The sequence below is a fragment of the Ambystoma mexicanum genome, chromosome 5q (genome assembly GCF_040938575.1).
Source record: "Ambystoma mexicanum isolate Mex_15411 chromosome 5q, UKY_AmexF1_1, whole genome shotgun sequence".
Taxonomy (NCBI): domain Eukaryota; kingdom Metazoa; phylum Chordata; class Amphibia; order Caudata; family Ambystomatidae; genus Ambystoma; species Ambystoma mexicanum.
In genome coordinates this window covers 750713054-750739470 of record NC_090933.1, presented here as the reverse complement: position 1 = coordinate 750739470, position 26417 = coordinate 750713054, and positions in this window count along the sequence as shown.

Sequence of the window (26417 nt, the reverse complement as noted above, 5' to 3'; positions counted from 1 at the left end):
TAAACATCTCTCAACATAAATAAATCACACAAGTGGGTTGAAAACAACACAAATCACAATTCTTTACATCCAGCAAATTTCACTTCAAGACATAATTCAATTGATAAATAAACAAAAATAATTACGTATCCAATTCTGTGCACTTTTGATTTTCCTGTCCCCTTAAAAGGGCTAGCAATTCAGTTTACCGATTGGTACAATGCATATGGCAATTATGATTTAACACACACCTTCTTCTTTAAAATAACAAAGGATGATTCAGCAGTTGGTTTTTCAACTCCCCCTCCTACTTTAGTCTGCGTTGGGGAAGGCAGACAGAAAAATTGGGATGATTTAAGAATTTGGGATTTCAGACCCCCACCACTTAAAGGCCTCTGTTGGGGAAGATGCATGGTAAACAGTGGGATGATTTGAGAATTTTGGATTTCAGATCCCTCTCCACTTAAAGGCTTGTGTGAGGAAGCTGAAAAGAAAGATTGCACAATTAAATTACAGGCTATAGTTTTCAGTGCATACTGGGAATGAGCTTTGTTCATTTTGAATCTTAACAGAAATAATCCTGTGGTGTTCTGCAAAATGGGGAATTAATTAAATTCATATTTTTGGATCTACACATTTTTGCGCCCCCACCCACTATAAAGGGAAAGAATTTAAGGGCAGCAGATTCCCCCACCTTTTGGTTAAACAGGGTCAAATTCTACTTACATTGAAAACCTCTGTTTAAAGTCAGGAAAGCCAGCTGCATGTCAGGACCCTCTGAACGAACAGGGCAGGGGTCTGGTCACTCCCCTCTCAGTGATGGTCTCCAGCTCTTCACCATAGACCCCAGTCAGACTTTAGACCCCAGCAAGAGACAGCAGCAATAGACAGCTCCACCCAGAGGCAATTACTGCAAAATCTCCTTTTATTGTTTCATGGCAGCCGGTAGATGGTTCATTTCAGCTGCTCTGTCCCTTCCTCATAGTGCATCCACTTAATATACTAGTGATGACACTATCAAGTTTACAATCTTGGTCAGCTCCCTGCAAGAGTTCTCGCAAATTGAATTGGACAGTTACCCTCCTCTCTCCTTCCAAATCCAGTCTCTCTCTAAGGATTTGTTTAGGAGTCTCGAACAGACATATGGCAACTTCCCTTTGAAATCCCCTTTTGTTCTAATGTCAAATTTTGGCAAGAATCTAGTTATTTGATTCACTAGTAACTGCATAAGATATATATATATATATATATATATATATATATATATATATATATATATATATATATATATATATATATTCCACTTCAGCTAATCATGGGGAATTTAATAAAACAACAACCTGGTCCGCACCATGTTGCACGGGCATTTGGCAATCATTTGCTGTTTAAAGAAAAAGCACAATCGTTGGGAACATGTCATTTATTACCCATATTCCTAAAATTGCCCTCCACCAGCACGCCAACTCTCACACTGGGACATGTTAAAAGCAGCCAGGAAAACATGTTAGCATGACATTACAATTCCCCAAGTCGCAGGTGGATGAATTTTATATCAACAAAATCACAGGCGAATTATCTAAAAAATGACACATCAATCAAGAAAGTATGACTTATGGTTGCTGAGAAAAAGGCCTAAATGATAATAGTCTTTTGAAATTAAAAGCACACCTTTGGAATATGCAAATTGGAGGCCTCCCGCCTCCAGTGCCATTTGCCTCTCTGGGCCAGTGCTTTTATTAGTCTCTTTGTAGTTTTAGGTGTAAGGTGCAGATCGTAAATGGACGATGCATTTGCTACACAGAGAACCCCCACTGCAGACATCTGACATCCTGTCCTTCGTTCTGAAGGGGACCACCTTTTGATCTGAAAAGCTTCAATTTTCCTGAATTTATTTTCTTCAGAGTTCAGCGTTGTATATAGCCCCTGTGTTATGTTAACATCCTCCCACGACATTCTGGTCATGCACCAGCTAGAGGATTTGGCCTGTTCAGAACTGCCCTCAAAGACAGCAGGTCTAGAGAAGCTTTTTGCACCCTCTGGGCCACATTTGATTGCAGTTGTAAACAGTTGGGATGCAAGCCAGGCTTTCAGTGGGGAAATCCTTTGTGAATTTTGCCCAGAGGCACACCATTTGTCCTTGGTTGAAAGAAACTCACATATTGCCTTTTCTAACATCAGTCTTGATTCATCGACATACAGTCTGCCTCATCACGAATTTGGCGGTAACCCTTAAATGTGGTGGTACGCTATTATCACTGCATTTAAGGGTCCGCCAAATCACAGGTTTGGCAGCGTTTATCCCCAACTATGAGCTGTGGGTATATGCGCCAGAAATGTGCAGATTTTTGGTGCAATTAATGCGCGATATACAGCCAACGGTAATCGTGCCAAAAATTCCCCATTGGGTCAAATGGGGAATTACCGTTCCACCAAACCCCTGATCTGGTGCTAATAGCACCAGGGAGTTTGGTGGTAACGCTATTAGCCCTAACGGTATCATGGCAGTAATACCATCGGGATACCGCCCAATTCGTGATGATGCCCAGTGTGTTTTAATGATCAGGGTTCACTTTGCTTTTGCGCTAAAAGTACAGGGCTGTTTCTTTCAGCCATTAATAAAATACACTTTTAATTATCTGCTTTTTGTTTTTTTCTGCTGAAAAGTGCATCTGAATTGTTGCAGAGCACCACATTTTGATGGGCGACAATTTCAGTGAAAATGCTTCATTTATTTCTCAGCCAGTAGTGTGATGTGCTTTTTCCAATCTGCACATGTATTACATTTTCGTTTGAGCTTTCCTTGGATTTCCACAGCAGAAAGGCACCAACATAGTCTGCCCAAATGTTTTCCGGTATTTTGCACAATATACATTACTTTTTGTGAACACACACACCATGTATTTTCCCTGACATCTTTATGTTGGCAGGGGGACATTTTTCTCATGTCTTGCTTTAACTTGCAAACACGCATGAAAATCCAAGCACGCGTTTAAAAATTCTGTTTTTCTTTTGAAAGGGACCTGTGAATTTCATCTGCCTTTGTGAATTAAAATGCTGCTTTTCCTTTGGTAATGACAGGTAGGCCTTTATCACAAGGCCCTTCAGTTCTGGTCTTTAATTACACCCCACATGCCACCCCCCTGTTCTTCCAGGATTCTTTGATGAAAAAGAGCAGGGCAGAGTGAGGTTTCTTCTGAAGTCCCCTTTTCTTTTTCTTATACTTTTGTTGTTGTTGGAGCCCGTCTGGCTCAATTTCCTTCATCAGGGAGTGGGCACTCCAGTCTCCCCTACTATCTTTGGGTTGAGGGGCATAGCACAGAACCCCCTTTATTCTTTCCTTCAGGGGTCAATCAGGTCCTCTCCGGACGCCCCTCTTGCTTCCAGGCTGGAAGTTAAGGAATTAATTATCTAACAAATAGAAAGAAAAAGAGGTTCAGTACATCTTGCACACATTTTTCCCCGGAGGATTTACACAGAATTGACAAAAACAACAACTGCATAAAATTATAACAAGACATTTCCACCATTTCACGAAACCTTATTTATTTATTTCCTTTCTCTTTACAATGAGAACTAAGTAAATGAATCCCCTTATGTGTGTGTGTGTGTATATATATATATATATACACGGTAGCGGCCATGTAGTTATGGTTAAGTTGGTGTTTCCATAGGAAGAGCACTTTTTGGGCGGCTAATAACTTCGCTCCCCTGGACGAATCCTCACCAAACTTTGCAAGAAAAAAGTATATGGCCCACTCTGAATCTTTTTGCAAAGTTTGGTGAGGATTCGTCCAGGGGGGGAAAAGCTATAGGGGGGGGGTCTCAAAACTTTTTTTTTCCCATAGACTGAATGGGAAAAAACTTTGCGCACGGCTACAGCCTGAACCGCTGGACGGATTTACACCAAATTTGCGGCAGGAGCGGCGGCCTGGTCCCGAAGGCGTGCTTTTGCAAATTTGGTGTAAATCCGTCCAGTAGTCTTTTTGAAAATGACTAAAATGTAAGGCAAAAATATTTGTGATATCTGTGTTCGCTTCACGGACGGACTTCCCTGTTCGTTCCGCGGACAGCACCCCGATTGGCCCAGCGGCTTGCGTCATGTTCGCGGCGTGGTGCGTGATGCGCGTCAGATTTTCTATCGCGCCCGCCATCTTGCATTTGCGGACGTCCGCGGACAGCGCAATGAAAGTTTGTTCAAAATGTGTATTTAGTAGTGTGTGTTGGTGTGTAGAAGTCTTTGGGGAGGATGGGGGAGTATGAGATAGGTTCAAAGTTGTATTTTATTTATGTGCTAGACGTTTTTGTTGCGTTCGATTTGTCCGCGGAGAACACGGCTGTTCTGACATTTTGTAAATAAACTAAATGGTGGGGTGTTTAGAGGACGGAGTATGTGTCATTTTTGTTCGCAAGGAAGGTAAAAATGAGCTATGAACACTCGCGGTGTACTTTATTGTTCGTAAATACACAAACTGGGGGTGTCCTCAGGACGCTGTCCGTATTGTAATCTGTCTAGTTGAATGTGTTCTAAGAACACTCGCGGTGTCTCGAAATGGTTGCAATTACACAAAATGGGGGTGTTCTGAGAACTTTGTTTGTATTGTTCGTTGTCAGGGTGAAAGTGTTTTAAGACCACTCCTTTTGTCCGCTAATAGTACAATTTCCTATGGGCGTCAACCGACTTTTTGTCCACTAAAGAAATGATAAATCCAGCTGGTGTGCGCCAACATTATGTGATAATCCTATGACTGGTGCTATTGACCTGGCTGACCTGCTTTTGCGACACTAAATCATATCTCCCGCCCCTAAACCTGATATTATCAAAGAATTCATATTCCCCGCCTCTCTCCGTGACGTTACAGGGTGCGTCATCAAACGCGCCCAGTCCTCTCCAGTCCTAAGTGACTTTACACAGAACCCGGAAGACAAAACATATTATGTCACAACACAGCGCGCCACAATTCGGAATATGAAACAGTGATTTAAAAGCAAACAGCAAGATTGTAAATTTTGTAAAGTACATTTATTTGACTGCAAATGTTTAGAGAATATTCAGCAATTTGCATTTGTCTTTGTTGTCGATCCGCAAAAGTTCATGTTGAGGCACGCGAAGTTCCGTTGCGGTACAGAGGGTGTTAGATCAGCTTACAACTCAGTGCGCCACAATTCGGAATATGAAACTGTGGTTTAAAAGTAAACAGCAGGATTGTACATTTGGTAAAGTACATTTATTTCACATGAAATGTTTAGTGAATATTCAGCGATTTGCTATTGTCTCTGCTGTCGATCAGCAAAAGTTTATTTGGAGCCACGCGTTGTTCCTTTGCGGTAGATATGCTGTTGGTTTATGATAAAAGCAGTAAATGGTCGCTCTGATAATCGGAAGGTTGCTGCAAAAACGAGCCATTAGACCACCCTATTGGTTGGTATGTTGTTTGTAGCCGATAGTACTGCGTAAGGCATATTGGTCCTTGGCGATTGTCCCATAAAATGGTGAGGGTCATGAAGTTGCATATTTGGACCTGCAGCTGGCAGTTGAAGACCCCATCCGCTGGAGTCTGTAAATCGTGACATAGACAAAATAGGGCCACATACCTGTTTTAAAAAACATAAATTAGTCTCACCAGCCGATCTTCATTAAAAATCATCATTTTATTTATTAGGGCGTGAAACTATTTGCTATCGAAGATAGTGCAACGGAGTATGTTAATAATAAAATAATAATATTTTCCCATTCATATAGCGCTAAGAACCGTGAGGTATCTAAGCGGTGCTTATTATTAACCACGGTGTGTGGTGCTCATTTATCGACCACGGAAGGATGAAAGGCTGAGTTTGGCCTTGCCGGGATTCGAACTTGCGTTAGCAAGCTGTGCACGAATGTCAAAGCGAGCGTTGTACTCGCTGTGCCATTTGACAGGCTACAGTGAAGTGGCACAGCGAGTAGAGCGCTTGACCGCCTATAGACCAGTTAAATTATTTGTATTAACCCACCCTGTGTTGTCTGCCTTTTTTCAGAGCCCTCTAAACAAAAGGGGATCAATTCGGCGGTGATAGTGCGCGGTAGACAACATTATGCCACTTTCAACGAAAAAGTTCAACTTGAGCGGTCTTTAATGCTAGGCTATTGTAATTATATTTGGTATAAAATAATCTAAAGGGTTACTTACAGTACAATTGCAATTTCCATTGTCTACAAGTGGTGCAGTCCCAAAATATGACTCCGCGTGTGCCAACGTTCTTTCGCATAGTGATATAATATATAAAAGTGGTTTCGTTTCATAAATTTCATCCTTATCTTCTCTTAAGTTTTAGCAACACTCCTTCAAGAGAAATCTTTCATCACAATCTGTGTCTGCCAAGGTCGAAACACAATACAACCTTATAGTCCGCTTCGTGAGCCTCTCCGGGGCCCAAGAAAAAAATGGAAGCAGCTGACCTTCACTGTGAACGAGCATAAATTCTTACTTTGCAACATTCTGTGTAAAGCCATCTGTGAGAAGTTGGTTTTTGCACCCCATGTTTGTATATTTTTGGCATGATATTAAAAAAACTTTGTTTAAAGGACGTTATGGTTTTAAGTACAGCCGAAAGACCCCTGAAAATCGCAAGCTATGGTAAGCTATGAAAAATAACTCGCGCCACCACCATGCACGGCTAAGACTAACACCCAGGACATCAAAGATGACATCACAAATGTCATTGATGAAATCACTGATGACATCACATGTGTATGTACTTTTCATGGAATTTGTGTACTAGGGATTTTTATTATAATGTTGCGAAAAAAGTGTCAAGGATATTGCAATAAATATCATACCGTTATTAGTGCTTTGAACGGTGCATTGATATAAATAGCATTGTATTATGGGAGTCTATCTAGTATACTGAGCTACTAATGGAGAAACATAGCATTGTGTGCAGAGTACAAGATGAAAGTATAATATTTGTAATGTTAATATGTTGAATAAAGAAATTATAATTGTCCTGAAATGTTCGAAAATTGACAAAATGGGGGTGTTCTGAGGACGTTATTCGTATTGTGTGATTGCTTAGCTGTATGCAATGAGGGAATGGCACAGAGAGTAAAGTGGACGCCGTCCGCGGACACCGCGGCTGTTCGTGGACAGGGCGTGCTACATCCGGGTTTTTCCAGGAAATCCAACATGGAAAGAAGACTGTACGGATCAGCCAATCAGATGTCAAGGTTGACAGTGTCATACCCTAATGGGCAGGATTGACATCAATGTTATTCAGATCAGTAATAATGCAGAGTATCTAACATTTAGATCTCTAGTATTGTCCTTATCTCGACATGTCTCGTATTGTTATGGTTAGAACATTAAACCATTATGTAGTCTCGACATGTTTCTGTTCGATGTCAATTAATACAGAACTTTCATCAGGAGTATAGTCACTACGATTAAAAAACCACAATCTAAACTTTTGGATCTGTTAAGCCGAAGAATCTTCTGGCTGAATGTGGGAAGTGTACACGACAAATCGGGCGTGTTTTCAAATGGTTGTAACTGTTGGTAAAACACAATAGAAAAAGGAAAAGCTATTAGTGCTATTATTTCGATTAAGAGAAAAATCTCACGAGGAGGCAAAGGATATAAATTACCTTGTCCCCTCTGTGGAGTTATAGCAGAAGCTGGCTTGATTTAGGCTTTTTTTGGGCTTCTGTAGGTGAAGAACCCTTAATAAGGGATAAACGCCCTGCAAAAATAAAGTTTGCAAAGATTTAAAATTGCCCTGCGAGGCCGTATGTAAAGGGACACAGTGAGGAAGTATCCCCGAGGTCATTAAAAGTCGTTTTGCATTAATTAGCTACGGTCCCCCGTAGTGTTTACCTGAAGGGTTCAGGGTGAAGATGGCTAATTAATCCTTATAACGAGGTCAATTAGAAAGACTCTTTCTGCAACTTTCCTAATGATAGAGAGAGGCTGTCAGAAAAAAGCAGATAAAATCCCTGGTTAGGGTCTTCGCACGTTGGATTGTTAAGAAAGAATAAATGGTGAATTACCCACCTATGGGTTTAAAGTCTTACCGTGGCTCGTTTTAATGAATCGTCGTATTCTTTAGTAAAGAATGGAGTGAAGCGGTGTTGAATACAGTCGGCTTCTGTGTAGTGAAGCGTCTTTAGAATGCCTGTTGAGAAATGGAGAGGTTTCTATGAACGGAGTCCATTTCTATAATAAATTGTCCGCATTTATCATGAAAGCTCAAACTAGTTGTAATTATATTCTGCGGGGGGACAGGAGTAACCCTAGTCTATAGGATAAGAAGAAAAGTGTTACCTGTAAATGGTATCTCAATTGAGCCAGTCCTTAGCGGGAGATCACTATAGGCGGTTAAATTCGCCCTCTTTCCCTCAAAGGTAGGCCGCCGCCATCTTGAGTGGGGGTATATATAGGGGCTGTAGTCCCTTCTTAGTGTCGATTCAGCGTAAGTGTCTATTACAGGAATCTCGATCTTTCAAAGGTGCAGAAATTAAAGCTCACAATGCCATTTGGCTCAAAACCAAGCCTCCGTACTGATACTCGGATAGCCAACACATTAAATCGCCCTGAAAGCAGTAATAATCCCCTTGTTCACAACAATAAACGTTAGTTGGAAAAGCTAAAATTGTCGAGCTCACTAAGAAATATGGAGATTATAAATAATCCTCTATATGATACAACAAATGACAGCGGGGTGGAAGCGGATAGTTAGAAATGACTATCAGGGTAACTCAATAGTGTCATTACATTTTGCCCCATTCGACTGCATCATTCAGCCCTTCCTTGTCACTTTGTGTTAAAAAAATTAGTCTTTGTTCCTTTGTGATTAGGGCTTGTTTCTTTTTGTTGATATCAGTGCCTGTCATGATGTAAAGAACTGTCCAACGGAGATCTTCACCAGTATGATTATTATTAGTAAAGTGTGTAACCATAGGGGCTGTAAGCACTTTTTTGTTAATACAGCTTTGATGTTCAATAATCCGGGTTTTAACTTTCCTATTCGTTTTACCTATGTATCTTTTACCACATGGGCATGTGATCATATAGATCACATATTCTGTGTAGCAATTCGAAAATTTCGTCTGTTGCCATTTTTTATTCAGACCTATCTCTACTTCGTTTGATTTTGAGGTGTATTTGCACACGCTGCAGTGTCCACAAGGATGTTGTCCTATAATGGGGTTTAAGCCCCAACTTTGAGTGAGAGTTTTGCTTTTTTTAGGGGTGACTCTAAGCTTACTGCTGCTAATGTGATTTCCAATTGTCGTTGATTTTCTATACGCAAATAATGGACAAGCTAACTGGACTATTGAATTTTTAAATATCTTCCAGTGTTTCCGAACTATGTTCGTAATGGTCAGGCTTCAGTTAGAAAAAGTATTTACACTTACAATTCTGTCGTCTCGCAGTTTTTTGGCTTTGTCCTCTAATAATGATTGCCGATTATTATTATAGGCTCTTTTTGCTGCTCGGCGTACCAGTTTTTTTAGGATAAGCCCTTTCTAAAAGTTTGTCTGTCAAGATATCTGCTTCTTTTTCATAGGCCTCCTTTTGACTGCTATTTCTTTTTAGCCTTAGAAACTGGCCGAACGGTAAGTTGTCTTTAAGGTGTTTAACGTGGTGACTGTGGTAATGAAGAAGTGAATTTCTTTCGGTACTTTTGTGATACGGTTGTACCAGAAGGGTACCTGCCTCATGAAAAATAGTGACGTCTAGGAAGTTAATCTTATTTTGGTTGAGGGTCATTGTGAATTGCAAATGATGATTCCTCTGGTTTAGCCAAATGAGGAATTCTTCTGCCTCTTTGCTCGTGCCTTTCCATATCACTACAATGTCATCGATGTATCGTGCCCAGGACATAAGGTTGGCCGTATAGGGATGGGCAGTATAAATATATAGTTTCTCAAAACATTCTACATAGAGGTTCGCCACACTGGGGGCCATAGTGGCTCCCATTGCGGTACCTTCTATCTGTTGATAGTATACTCCCTGGAATTCAAAGAAATTTTGTGTGAGGGCCATTTCAAGGCACCACATTATGAAAGAGGTGGGGACTGGGTCATCATCTATACGAGTAAGGAGGACCTCTTCAATTGTTTCAAGGGTAGCTCTTTGTGGTATATTAGTGTATAAAGAGATTATATCAAAAGTGATCAACAACTGAGTAGTATTATCAAAAGGAAAATGTTAAAATCTCTTAATAGCGTCTTTAGTGTCCTTAAGATAAGATTTCATTAACATGACGTAGTTTTTCAAATAGTGATCCACAAATTTTGATAGGGGTTCTAAAATAGAATTGATCCCTGCCACTATAGGTCGACCTGGAGGATTAAGAAGAGTTTTGTGAATTTTAGGGAGGCAGTAAAAAGTGGGTGTGGACGCTTCTTTATTCACCAGAAAATCACTCTCTTGTTTACTAATCCAGTTTCTTTCTACTGCTTTAGTAACTTTTCTGTCGATCGCTTCTAGAAGTTTAGCACTCGGATTCTCTTTCAAAATTTTATAATATTGAGTATTGTTCAGTTGACTGAGACATTCATTGACGTAGAATTTTTGAAAAAAGAGTCCTCTCTGAAATAGAAACCCTAGAGAAAAAGAACTCGCATACCTTTCATAATTTAAGCAAAATCGAAATGGAAGCGCTAAAAGCCTTGGCCAAAAATGAAAAAATAATAATAAAAAGAGCAGACAAAGGCGGGAGCATAGTGATTCAAGATACCCAGAACTACGTCAACAAATGTCTCAGAAACTGAACAATACTCAATATTATAAAATTTTGAAAGAGAATCCGAGTGCTAAACTTCTAGACGCGATCGACAGAAAAGTTACTAAAGCAGTAGAAAGAAACTGGATTAGTAAACAAGAGAGTGATTTTCTGGTGAATAAAGAAGCGTCCACACCCACTTTTTACTGCCTCCCTAAAATTCACAAAACTCTTCTTAATCCTCCAGGTCGACCTATAGTGGCAAGGATCAATTCTATTTTAGAACCCCTATCAAAATTTGTGGATCACTATTTGAAAAACTATGTCGTGTTAATGAAATTTTATTTTAAGGACACTAAAGACGCTATTAAGAGATTTGAACATTTTCCTTTTGATAATACTACTCAGTTGTTGATCACTTTTGATATAATCTCTTTGTACACTAATATACCACAAACAGCTACCCTTGAAACAATTGAAGAGGTCCTCCTTACTCGTATAGATGATGACCCAGTCCCCACCTCTTTCATAATGTGGTGCCTTGAAATGGCCCTCACACAAAATTTCTTTGAATTCCAGGGAGTATACTATCAACAGACAGAAGGTACCGCAATGGGAGCCACTATGGCCCCCAGTGTGGCGAACCTCTATGTAGAATGTTTTGAGAAACTATATATTTATAATGCCCATCCCTATACTGCCAACCTTATGTCCTGGGCACGATACATCGATGCGGTTATAGTGATATGGAAAGGCACGAGCCAAGAGGCAGAACAATTCTTCATTTGGCTAAACCAGAGGAATCATCATTTGCAATTCACAATGACCCTCAACCGAAATAAGATTAACTTCCTAGACGTCACTATTTTTCATGAGGCAGGTACCCTTCTGGTACAACCGTATCACAAAAGTACCGAAAGAAATTCACTTCTTCATTACCACAGTCACCACGTTAAACACCTTAAAGACAATTTACCGTTCGGCCAGTTTCTAAGGCTAAAAAGACATAGCAGTCAAAAGGAGGCCTATGAAAAAGAAGCAGATATCTTGACAGACAAACTTTTAGAAAGGGCTTATCCTAAAAAAACTGGTACGCCGAGCAGCAAAAAGAGCCTATAATAATAATCGTCAATCATTATTAGAGGACAAAGCCAAAAAACCGTGAGACGACAGAATTTTAAGTGTAAATACTTTTTCTAACTTAAGCCTGACCATTACGAACATAGTTCGGAAACACTGGAAGATATTTAAAAATTCAACAGTCCAGTTAGCTTGTCCATTATTTGCGTATAGAAAATCAACGACAATTGGAAATCACATTAGCAGCAGTAAGCTTAGAGTCACCCCTAAAAAAAGCGAAACTCTCACTCAAAGTTGGGGCTTAAACCCCATTATAGGACGCCATCCTTGTGGACACTGCAGCGTGTGCAAATACACCTCAAAATCAAACGAAGTAGAGATAGGTCTGAATAAAAAATGGCAACAGACGAAATTTTCGAATTGCAACACAGAATATGTGATCTATATAATCACATGTCCATGTGGTAAAAGATACATAGGTAAAACGAATAGGAAAGTTAAAACCCGGATTATTGAACATCGAAGCTGTATTAACAAAAAACTGCTTACAGCCCCTATGGTTACACACTTTACTAATAATAATCATACTGGTGAAGATCTCCGTTGGACAGTTCTTTGCATCATGACAGGCACTGATATCAACAAAAAGAAACAAGCCCTAATCACAAAGGAACAAAGACTAATTTTTTTAACACAAAGTGACAAGGAAGGGCTGAATGATGCAGTCGAATGGGGCAAAATGTAATGACTCTATTGAGTTACCCTGATAGTCATTTCTAACTATCCGTTTCCACCCCGCTGTCATTTGTTGTATCATATAGAGGATTATTTATAATCTCCATATTTCTTAGTGAGCTCGACAATTTTAGCTTTTCCAAATAACGTTTATTTTTGTGAACAAGGGGATTATTACTGCTTTTGGGGCGATTTAATGTGTTGGCTATCCGAGTATCAGTACGGAGGCTTGGTTTTGAGCCAAATGGCATTGTGAGCTTTCATTTCTGCACCTTTGAAAGATCGAGATTCCTGTAATAGACCCTTACGCGAAATCGACACTAAGAAGGGACTACAGCCCCTATATATACCCCCACTCAAGATGGCGGCGGCCTACCTTTGAGGGAAAGAGGGCGAATTTAACCGGTTATAGTGATCTCCCGCTAAGGACTGGCTCAATTGAGATACCATTTACAGGTAACACTTTTCTTCTTATCCTATAGACTAGGGTAACTCCTGTCCCCCCGCAGAATATAATTACAACTAGTTTGAGCTTTCACGATAAACGCGGACAATTTATCATAGAAATGGACTCCGTTCATAGAAACCTCTCCATTTCTCAACAGGCATTCTAAAGACGCTTCACTACACAGAAGCCGACTGTATTCAACACAGCTTCACTCCATTCTTTACTAAAGAATACGACGATTCATTAAAACGAGCCACGGTAAAACTTTAAACCCATAGGTGGGTAATTCACCATTTATTCTTTCTTAACAATCCAACGTGCGAAGACCCTAACCAGGGATTTTATCTGCTTTTTTCTGACAGCCTCTCTCTATCATTCGGAAAGTTGCAGAAATAGTCTTTCTAATCGACCTCGTTATAAGGATTAATTAGCCATCTTCACCCTGAACCCTTCAGGTAAACACTACGGGGGACCGTAGCTAATTAATGCAAAACGACTTTTAATGACCTCGGGGATACTTCCTCACTGTATCCCTTTACATACGGCCTCGCAGGGCGATTTTAAATCTTTGCAAACTTTATTTTTGCAGGGCGTTTATCCCTTATTAAGGGTTCTTCACCTACAGAAGCCCAAAAAAAGCCTAAATCAAGCCAGCTTCTGCTATAACTCCACAGAGGGGACAAGGTAATTTATATCCTTTGCCTCCTCATGAGATTTTTCTCTTAATCGAGATAATAGCACTAATAGCTTTTCCTTTTTCTATTGTGTTTTACCAACAGTTACAACCATTTGAAAACACGCCCGATTTGTCATGTACACTTCCCACATTCAGCCAGAAGAATCTTCGGCTTAACAGATCCAAAAGTTTAGATTGTGGTTTTTTAATCGTAGTGACTATACTCCTGATGAAAGTTCTGTATTAATTGACATCGAACAGAAACAGGTCGAGACTACATAATGGTTTAATGTTCTAACCATAACAATACGAGACATGCCGAGATAAGGACAATACTAGAGATATAAATGTTGGATACTCTGCATTATTACTGATCTGATTAAAATTGATGTCAATCCTGCCCATTAGGGTATGATACTGTCACTGTTCTAGAGTGTTTTATATAATGATTTGCAACAGACTTGTAAAAAATGTTTTTATGTCTTTATTAAAATATTAAATGTGTCATAAATAACAGTTGATGTTTAATGCTTATAACTGTTGTGTTATTCTAATCACTGATGACATCACATGTCTGGCTCCCTCTTTTTTCCTTTACTGATATATCTAGGCCAGTTACAATCAGGAACTAAAAATTCACTATACTGTAATACAAAGTACTATGTTTGTAGACTTATACTACAAATATGTTCTTACAGTAATTCACTTAGGGTCCACTCAAAGCATATGAACCATATACAATGGGGAAAACACAGACTTGGAAGACAACAATTCTTTCTATGTATGAAGATGATTAGTACGGTTATTAACACTGTGTTATAGTTCTGTTGTTTTTTTATTACTGTACTTTCCCTGAATATGCTCATATTTGTACACATTGCACGTACACTACTTTCATTAGGGTCTAGTCACAATATGTGATAGTTATACATAGGGAAGTAGTAGCTTTGAAGCAGAGCAATCATTTCTGTACATGAAGATAATCAGTTACGTTATGAAAATTTTCGAGTAATACTGCTGTTTTTTTGTTTACTTCACTTTCCCTGTATATGCTCTTTTTGTATGTGTTATTGTCTGTTTGTGTTTGGTGTGCAGTAATGCAATAATGTAGTAATTGGGTTTTATTAGCTATCTATTACATGTTTCACATTATGCAAAACTCTAATAAAAAAGCAGTTATCATTTCAGTATTCAACATGGCAAGATTATGAATATTGCACCTTCATCATTTATGCTGCACACACTGCTTATGTTTCTGCATGAATAGCTTAGTATACTGGATAGAACTTCATAATAGAATGCTATGTATATCAACACATTCCTTAATGCACTAATTAGCTCATGATATTCATTCCAATGATCCTTGACACTTTTTGTCAATATTACAATAAGAATCCCTTCTACAGAGTTTTCATGAAAAGTAAATGCACGTGTGATGTCATCAGTGATGTCATCAATGACATTTGTGATGTCATCTTTGATGTCCTGGGTGTTAGTCTTAGCAGTGCCTGGTGGCGACGCGAGTTATGGTTGCTTATCTTACCATAACTGCCGAATTTCAGGGGTTTTTCGGTTTTACTTTGAACCATAACGTCCCTTTAACAAAGTTTTTTCGCTGAATATATGATATATATATATATATTCAGTAAAAAACTTTGTTAAAGGGACATTAGGGTTAAGTTGCGCTACTAAAAACCTATGAAATTCAGAGAAAAAATATTTGTTAAAGGGACGTTATGGTTCAAGTAAAACCGAAAAAACCCTGAAATTCACCAGTCATGGTAAGCTAAGATACCATAACTCAAACCACCACTGAGCACTGCTAAGACTAACACCCAGGACAACAAAGATGACATCACAAATGTCATTGATGACATCACTGATGACATCAGATGCGTATTTACTTTTCATGAAAAGGATGTACAAGGGGTTCTCATTGTAATGTTGATATAAAAGTGTCAAGGGTAATTGGAGTAAATATCATGAGGTACGTAGTGCATCAAGCAATGCAGTGTTACAAATAGCATTCTATTATGAAGTTCTTTAGTATACTAAGATACTCATGTTGAAACGTAGGTATTTTGTAAAGCATATATGATGGAGGTGCAATATTAATAATCTTGCCATGTTGAATAGTAAAATGATAAATGCTTTCTTATTGGAGTTTTGCGTACTGTGAAACATTTAATAAGTAGCTAATAAAACCCAGTTACCACATATTTGCAATATTGCAAACAAAATAGAAACAGACAACAACACATAGAAATATGAGCATATACAGGGAAAATGAAGTAAACAAAAAAACAGCAGTATTACCAGACAGCAGTATTACCAGACAATCTTCATAACCTAACTGGTTATCTTCATGTACAGAAATGATTGTGCTGCTTTAAAGCTACTACTCCCCTATGCACAAGTATTGCATATTGTGACTAGACACTAAGGAAAGTAGTGTGAATACAATGGGCCTCATTACGAATCAGGCGTTAAGGGGTTAACGGCGCCGTAAACGGCCCAGACCCTTAACGCCTGATTACAAGGTCCCTTAGCGCCATGGTGATATTAACGCCTGCTTTTTGCAGGCGTTAAAATCCATGGCGCTAAGGGACCATGGTGCTAATTACGCCACCGTAATTTACGGTGGCGTAATTAGCGCCTTCCCCACTCCCATTATGCCCTATGGGGCAAAAATGGGAATGGGGAAGGGTAAAATGGGAAATGGGGATTTACCGCCCGACTCACCTTGGAATGGGGCGGTAAATCCGCCATCCACCATGGTGTAAACATAGTTTACACCATGGTGGTAAGGGTACGAACCAGGCGGTAACTTACCGCCTGGGTCGTAATGAGGCCCAATGTATACAAATATCAGCATATCCAGCATATCCAGGGAAAGTACAGTAATAAAAAAACAGCAGAACTATAAAAAAGTGATGATAACCTTACAGATCATCTTCACACAGACAAAGCATCGCTGTCTTCGAAGTCTGTGTTTTCCTCTATGTACATGTTTCATATGCTGTGAGTGAACCCCAAGTGAATTACTGTAAGAACATATTTGAAGTATAAGTCTACAAATATAGTACTCTTTCAATGTTTAGTTTCTAACTGTTACTGACCTACATATGTCAGTAAAGGAAAAAAGAGGGAGACAGACATGTGATGTCATCAGTGATGTCATCAATGACATTTGTGATGTCATCTTTGATGTCCTGGGTGTTAGTCTTAGTAGTGCACAGTGGTGGTGTGAGTTATGGAAGCTTAGTTTACCATAACTGGCGAATTTCAGGGGGTTTTCGGTTTTATTTGAACCATAACGTCCCTTTAACAAAGTTTTTTCTCTGAATTTCATAGGTGTTTAGTAGCGCAACTTAACCATAACATCCCTTTAACAAAGTTTTTTTACTGAATTTCATAGCTTTTTAGTAGCGCAACTTAACCATAACGTCCCTTTAACAATGTTTTTTCACTGAATTTCATAGGTTTTTAGTAGCGCAACTTAACCATCACTGAATATAGATATAGATAATATAAATTTGATAAATGTTTACTAGGATTCCCTTAGTTTATATACATATAACATAGAAAATACTGAACCACCTACCTGTGCTCGTGGTTCTGATGTCCACAGACTATGCGTATTTCTGTGGACGGACTCGGCCAACATCAATACTATACAAAAACTCAGCTGGTATCATACATTGCTGTATCATGTCATAGAAACACTGAACAAGTTCAAAAAGCAGCACATAAACACATTACATTTAATAATAAATAAGAAGTGGAAACTGTATATGTAAGACATCAAACGTCCATTTAAATAGCATATGCACCAGAATGGAATATACCAAAACAAAATAAATATGCCTCCAACATAATTACCTCACAGAAAATGCACAGCAAAAAGCAACAGCAGACCTACACAGCAGTAACAGCAAAACATACCAAGAAACTAGTATGTACACTACAATTATGTTATATATTTATAAACTTTCTGTATTAGGTACACTAAAACTAATTTTTTTTACACAGAAATGTCCAGTACTTTGGAATGGCTAGAAGAAAATTTCCCACGGGATGAAATGAGTGAAGACAGTGATACTAATGGTAGATACAACATTTCTCTATATAAGCCAATTTATGACCATTACTTTACGTGTACTTCACACATTTTTATTTTTTAACAGACCATACAGACACTAAAAATAATATACCAAGAGAGACATTAGAAAATCCTCTGCAGCGAATAGAGCTAAAAATGGATATGTTCATGAAAAATGTCATTCTTTTAAAACACTTTGTAGAAGAACACATAAAAGAAAACATCAAATATCACTGTCCCACATGTACCTGTTCGCTCTCCCCATGTCCCAGTCAACTATCCCTAATCCCTCCCCAGCAAGAAAAACGTAATGATGAGACTTACATCCCTTCCTCCACTCCCATCCATCATGTCCAAACCCCTAATTCCCCTGTATTTGTTTCAGTTTCTGCTTCCCCTTCTCTTTCGTAATTATTATACTGTTGTACAATAATACAATTGTATGTGTGTTGTTAGTATATTCCTGTGTCTTATTTTTTAAAAAAAAAGGCAGTTAGGGTGTCAGCAGACAGCACGGGTGTCCGGGATGTCCGCAATTAACCAACATAGGGGTGTCCTAAGGACACTATACCTGTTCATACTGTTCGCAATCAAAATGGAGGTTTCCTTAGGACACACAAGATGTGCGCCTGTCTGTAATTAATCAAAATGGGAGTGTCCTAAGGAAACTAGACCTGTTCGTACTGTTCATAATTAAAATGGAGGTGTCCTTAGGACACATAAGATGTCCGCCTGTCCGCAACTAACCAGAAATGGGGTGTACTAAGGACACTATACCTGTTTGCACTGTTCGTAGTTAAAATGGGGGTGTCCGCAGGACACTAAATCTGTCTGCATGTCTGTAACTATTCAAATTAAGGTGTCCTAAGAACATTCACCCTGTTTGCAATGTCCGCAACCAGAATGAATATGTCCGTAGAACACATATCCCGTCTGCCTGTCCGCAAAGTTCTGACGCACATTTATTTTATTCGGGGACTTGAACACTGTCCGTAGAACACCTGTCCGCATGTGTACCACACTCTTGGGCCCTACGAACAGCGCAACGGTCAGTAACTGTCCGCTGCACATGTGTCTCACTTTTAATTAGCTCGGGGACAGGAACACTGGCCGTAGAACAGCTGCGCGCATGCGCACAACCGACCCCGCGCATTTGGTGTTCTACGGACAGCCGTCCCATTCGCGAACGTGTCTGCGATGTCATCATGTGACCGCACCCATGCTGAGCGTGGGCCCTTGACATTTTAAAAGTGCTTTTTTGAGCAATCCAAGGTATTTTCCAGTAAAAGTTTACCATTGCACATGGCCCAGACAATGTCCCTGGTGATCTACATACTTTTAGGAAATTTTTTAGCCCTTTCTTGGTGTTCGAAGGTTTTGAGGATGGTGCAGGTGTCCGTGAAGTGCACCCCAGCACCCCTATAAAAGGCCACACCCCAGAGCTGATCCTCATTTTTGTCTTTCTACTACTGCAGATTGACCTGCTTTTGCTGCTTTTGCTATTTGATTTTGCTGATTGCTAAGAGCTGTCCTGATGGCATCCTTGGCTGCTGCTGGTGCTACTGCTGTCTCAGCACCACCCCCACCCTCTCCACCACCACCACCTCCCCTAGGGCCTGCAGAGGGGAACAGGCGTGAGGATGCAGAGGAGAATGATGAAGGGGATGAAGAGGATGAGGTATTAGAAGTCCCTACTACTAGCACTCATTGTGATTCTTGCGTGTGGAGGTTATTTGCCAATCTTGATGGAGTACCAAAAGCACGTGCAAACAAAGTTTGTTGCACTCAGTGCCAGATGGTGCTGAGTCATGGCAAGCCTGGTTCTTATAGCTATGGTACTACATCAATGAAGCGACACTTAAGGTTGTACCACGATGGGGCTATTTGTAAGGTTGTACCTTCCAATAAACGTAGTAGGTTGAGTTCCCATGCAGCATCCTCCGTTTCTGCTCATGCCACCACAAGAGACACTCCTGTGGGACAGCGCATCCCTCCAGCTGCCTCACAGGCCATACATGATGCTGTTGACCCTTACCTTTCGAGGGTCACAGTATTGTGCATGTACTGTGACGCAGTACTCTACAGGGGTGAGACCCTTCGAAGTGCTTTTGAGGTTGCTGTCAAGGAGCATGAGAAGGACTGCTACCTACCTGAATAAGGCCCACCCTACATCTTCCTCTCTCCACCTGCCCTTTCTTATCCCTGTGGTTGGTGTCCCTTCCTTAGCCTCCTTTCCCCTCCTTTCCTTTTGTGTCGTGTTTAAAAAACAAAAACAAATATAAAACAACAACCCCCTCTTTTCAGAGGTGCCTTTCACAGTTCAAAAATAGATGTGTCAATGAAATGCTGCAGGGCCTTGTGCATTTTTAGAAGTCCATGGACAGCCTGCTGACTTTTAAAATTTTTGGAGTGCTGCCCTATCAGAACCATCACACTTTTCTCCGGGAGGAAGTGGTAGCTCTGAAAGTAGCCTTTTTGTGCTTTTTATTGTGTTTTGAAAACTTCAAATGGTCAACACCTATTGCAAAATGGATTGCTATGATTCCAAAAAGGGTTCCAATGCTTTTTGTATATTTTGCAGAAAAATCTGATTGCCAGCATAAGTAAGATGCACTCCATCTCTGTGAAAAATGTGTGTACTACCGAACATAATATTTTCATTGTGAAAAGAGGACATGCCAACATCTCTCAAAAAGGCACAAACAGCCTTGTTGACATTGCACCTCACATTCTCCATTTGTGGACCAAATGAAGAAGAACACTGCCACATTTGTCTCTGCACAATAAAAAAGAAATTACTCAGGATTTTGGAAAAATGTCCATTGCTCTCCCAAGTCCTTCTTTCATTGCAAATTGCAAAGAGATTCCAGACACTTGTCCTAAACTGTTCCCTCCACAATGAATAATAATAATGTCTGGATGACATCAAAGTAGCACAAAGAGGTACCAAATCCAGCCACTTCATTCCATGCACTCCATGCCAGTGCACTTACACATGAGGGAATCCAAGATGTGCAGCCACTCCACAGTGATCTGCATGCACCTCCAACCAATTTATCCACGAATCACCCAAAATCCAAACAATCTGTTTTCTGAAACACTCAGCCATAGCTATCTGCTGTTCTATCAGGAAAAAGACTTTCTGACAAACTCTCTCCTTACACATCATACCCAGTAAACTTTATTGACCAATCCCTTGCTCTGCTAAGTCTCATTTGTATACCTCTCAACCTCAAAATCCCCGCATGTAATACGCGCTGTCCGCGGACAAATCGAAAAATCTGAGAGTGGGGAAGGAAAATTTAAATGGTGTTCCCCATTTCCCCTTTCAGGTTGGCTCTGAAAAGAACCTTTTTTTTGGTTTGTTTGTAAGATGCTTCAGAAACACCTTTTATTAAGTATTGGTTTTTTTTGTTATTTTCCTCCAAAAATCCTTCACATTAGCTTCTGTAAAGCAATCCTTATGCTCCAAAACAGCATGGCATTTCCCATAAAAGATAACGACATGCCATCTTCTTTAAAATAATCAACATTACCAGGGTCAATGTTGTCATTGTTGCAAAAGAACATGCCAGCTCTAAGCATAAAAGCAAACGTGCCTCGGTTGATTAAACACCTAGCAATATTTTGCTAAGGACAAAAAACAGAACTATTGTCCGATATTGCCCTAGGTACCACGCCAGAAAAAATTACCTTGGCATTTGGAACTAGATTCTTTACTATCTGAACCAGATATTTTCATCTTTCAACAAAGTAGGGGCACTGACATAGCCCAAATACATAGCACCACAGTGCAGAACAACCACATCTGGACTGTTCACCTTGCCCATATCTTCACAAACCTGTACAATTGCCTGCAAATTGAAACCAGTCACAATACTCCACACCACCTCCACTCCTTTTACATCAAAATTCTTTGCCACATTCCTACATTTAGCATACTACTCCAAACTATCAACAAACATATCTCCGAGCACCAACACCCTGACTTTCTCCACCTCTGCCATCCTCACTACACACTATAACTGGGGGGTTGTCCTACCCTCTATGATTCAAGAACATGCAAAGACATTTAAATGCAAACCGGTTTTAAACTCTTTTGGAAGCCCATCCTCTTGGGCCAACCATCATTAGAAACAAACATTTGCTGCTAATGAACACATGTCACTTCGTTTTTGAAATTATCAGCTTTTTATTATTAATTCGCTGATGCTTTTTCTTTCGCAAAATATTTAAGTGTTATTATTTGCATAACAATTCATAATAACCATAGTACTGAACAAACACATAATTACATCTAAAATACAGTGAAAAAACTGTTCATAGGTGTCCAAGGCGTAAACAAAACGCTAGTACATTTCACAAAAAAGTCCTAGTAAGTGAAGGAAACCATGTAGTTAAGTCCATAAAACACAGAATGTGAGTATAGTTAGAGGAGATGTTGATTGTAGGTCTCCTATGCCTGGCTATAGTCTGACCTCATATTTGGTCATCCTCACTACACACAGCCTCTTTCAATACAAACCACAACCTAAACACCTGATTGGCTGATCCCTACTGTCCTATTTCCATGCCAGATATGTTGAGGAGTCCCGTATGTGGCACGCTCTGTCCATGGACAGCTGCGGTGTCCGCGGAGTGTGTAACAATGGGGCAGCCCTCTACCCTTTCCACTTTGCTCTCTGCACCATTCCCTCATTGGGTACTGTTAAGCAGTCACACAACCATCCACCAATCACATGCAAGAACTCTACATCTAACTCCATCATAACAGATCAGCACTTTAGATGTACTATTGATCACTCTCAGTACATTTGGGTTGTGACTGCAAAGGACCTACAGCAACAACTACTATAAAACTCCCCATGATTTCTACTTGCAGATTCATGCACATCCCCATGCATGAACACAAACTACACGTATGCATATTTTCTGCACAGTACATGTACAGCTCTTGTATGAATGCATATAAACAGAGTAACTGCTACTTTCCCTGTATAACCTGTAAAATAAACTGTCATTTCTCCCATCTGCAATGAACAAGTGTCACTTGCAAACCTGTCCGCTCTCCACATTTTTGTTTACACACACAGCTATCTAAAAAGTGTCATTTCATATTAAAAGATGAGAGAAATAACAGTGTAATTGTGGAAAAAAGGCTTTGTAGTGTATTATAAAATGACACGCAGCCAGGCTGAATACATGAATCTTTATTCATGCACACAGGTAGACAATATCATTAGAAAGGCTCCCAGCTGAAACAACACCACTGCCTCTACATTAAATCCTTCTGCTTTATTTCCCACACCTTCACACATGCATACATTGCATGCTTTTCTGTACAGTTCCTGTCATTTACCCTGTAAAAATAGCAAAAAAAGCATATGATTATTTCTTCTATCTCCTAAACATCCAATAACACAGCTTTAAGAAGCCAAGTGTGCGCTGGACGCTCACTATTATACTCATTTGTAAAGCATGTTCAACTAACAGATTCTAAGTAAAACATACAGGATGCACATAGGCAAAGGAAAGTGCATGTTCATACTATGCTCAGTTATCAGAAAACACTACTACAGCAAAAACAAAAAAATCAATGTCTACATTAACAACAGTGCTATAAACACACATATTTACTAACTACTTTCTTTTACAATTGCAGTGAAGACCACTCTCCTGAAAAGCAGCAGCGTCTGAAGTATGAACAAGAATTTAGAATAAACCTACTCTTTCCATACAAAAGGTAAGTGCAATATTACCATAATTTTCTGTTACTCAAAAACACTAGAATTCTAGTATTGTAGAACAAACAATTGAATTAACGCTGTACAACTAGATTTATTATTAGTGCTTCCCCTCACCAGCTGCATACGTTGTATTGTCATCTGAACCCCAGTATAGTAACACACAAATACAAGAATAGCCTTCCCAACTTTATGTAGCTGACCATTGAACAATCACACACCTCCACATACATCCTTACCATTAGACGCAGACACTCATGCACAAAGCACACATACACTGCACAACAGCCCAACCCACACTTTCTTTTTTTCTCCAACATACCCCATGAATGCCTACCAAAAAGCATCTCTGTAGAAAGCAACGCAGAAGTAGAGCAAATCAAAATAGAAGTGTCCAAAATAAGCATCCATCTCTAGCAGAATTTGTACACAAAGTTCAAACGAAACAGCTAATACAGACATTAAGCGAAACAAAACAAGCTTCCAGTACAGAAACGTTGCCTCCTCTTTCAAAATGTAAAACGAAACAGAAAGTGATTAACAAGTCTTCAGCTACCACTACTGCTAACACTGCATCTATCCATCTTGATGTAGTGGCAAGTAACCATACCAAAAATACTATTTTACAAAAAATGTTCTGCCGCAGAGTCCTTCAGAACCTCATAAAACAGGAGAGAAATCATGCACAACCCTTTAAACCTACCGTAGAAAATTAAACTTAGAGCTCTCATAGACAGTGCAATCCTTCTCAAAAGGAAGTTATTTATTTTAGTTTTAAACAGAATGAAACCACTAACAAAACTAACTGCTAAACTACAAAAAAGACTTCTCAATAAACAGAATATCAACAAAAATAGCTTCTTAAACATCTGTGGAGGTGAATGGAGTCACACCACGAACACAGAACCATGTTTTAATGAAGAAGCATAGAAATAAAAGCAAACAAACCCAACTGCCATACATAGCAGTGGATGAGGGTATGAAAAACATAATAATACCATTATGGAACGAGAAACGCTGCTCACAAAAATATCCCCAGAAAACTCAATATTACCTCTCCATTCCACTGAACCAAAACGTCCAGTCTACAAATGGCCATGGACAACAATGTGTAATATTGCCAAAAAATCATTCAAATCTTTACGCCAGTTCCTCAATCAGTATGTATAAAGCAAAGACAATTTAAAAATTAAACTACTACAAAATATGGATGCCTGTCCAGTGCGCAACTACACAGGACTACAAGGACATTCATTAGCCTGCATTTCAGGACATATTTGCAAAAGCACCTTCCATCATATCAAAATGATATCAACACATCATTCAACTATAAGAAATCTGGTCCATAAAATCTACTATACTAAAAGTCCTGCTTTAGCACTAGCCGATTTAAATAACAATCTTCTACATGGTACAGCCAAACAACTACTTCGAAGAAATAGAGCATAGAGAAAATATTTTGGAAGTAAAAGCCACTTACAAAATGCAATAGCTTTACAGCAAACTAGCAACTACTGTACAAGTAGCAACCTTCTATTACACACATACAAAAAAGAAATACTAAAGTTTAAAAGTACATCTGCTGAAGTACCAAACCATGTGTGTGTGTGTTGTCGCAAGACTTTTTATAAAAGTAGCACAAAAACTGTGGACATAACGTACAAAATAGAAGACAATGAAGATTTCAAATGGTTCCAATTAGCTCTCTACCTTATAGCAGAAAACAAATCCAAAATTACTGACCCCTTAATACTTTGCAGTTACTACACTGCAAAACTTGACAACAACCAAACACCTTCACATGCTATCACAAATAACTTGGAATTATTCCCACTACTAAAACCCCTGCAACAACTCAATTTATATGAGAGCATCATAATTCAAACAGTGCACCCATTTCAAGCAATAATACGCCTTCAACCAAATACAGCAAAATTACCTCCCTCTGAATTAGTAAATGGCATTCGTGGCAAAGTAGTTTATTTAGCATTAGATCTCAAAGAAAATGTACACACTCTGGGAGTGCAAGTGCAACGTCCAATAGATCAATCTTTAATTGGCTTAGTAAATGGCGTACCTACAAAAAACAAAAAAAATTGGCAATAACTTATGGACTTACATAAAGTTAGACAAGACCAGATAAAAGACAACAATGAATACTACAAAGAAATTAATATTGAAGAAAACCTGAGAGAAACCATTGAAATAATTCAAGAGTCACCAGAAACTGGTCAATTTCAACTTCTAGATCCTGCTACAGAATACAATATTTCAGACCATTATACAATTCATCCATTACACTCTAAAGACACCATAGGTGATGGACTGGAAACGTACCAAATGCGACAAGGCAAAGGATCTCCAATCAGCATATGGGAAAAAAGTATAGAAGCACGTGCTGTGATAGAACCACACAAATAACAGCATCAGAATATCACTCTTTATGAATGTATTCTGACAACCTAAGATTCAGACTAAACGTGGAATACATATTCAACCTGCTTTTTGAAAGTGTACTAGAAACTCTATGCTATGGAGTTGCACACACTTTAAAAACAGGTACCCATTTTCAAAATATGTCAGCTACGCAATTACTGCAAAAAGTGCAAGAAAAAGATGAAGTTTTACAGTCAAGTATTACAAGTTTTTTAGCTAACATGCGTGGTACAAAAGAATACTTTTTCCGATGTCACGGAGATGTACGCTGTATGATAAGAAACCTTGGCCCACCCGCTTGGTTTGTTACATTAAGTTGTGCAGAATATGCATGTGAAGATTTACACAATTTCCTAGCATAGCAAACAAAAACAAAACAAACATAGATATAAAAACACCAGCAGAACTCTGCTCTCTAGATCCTTTAAATGTATCAAGATATTTTCATCATCGCTTCATTGCTATACTACACTTTATTTGTAATAAAACTTTTCCTGCGCTTGGAAAAGTGCA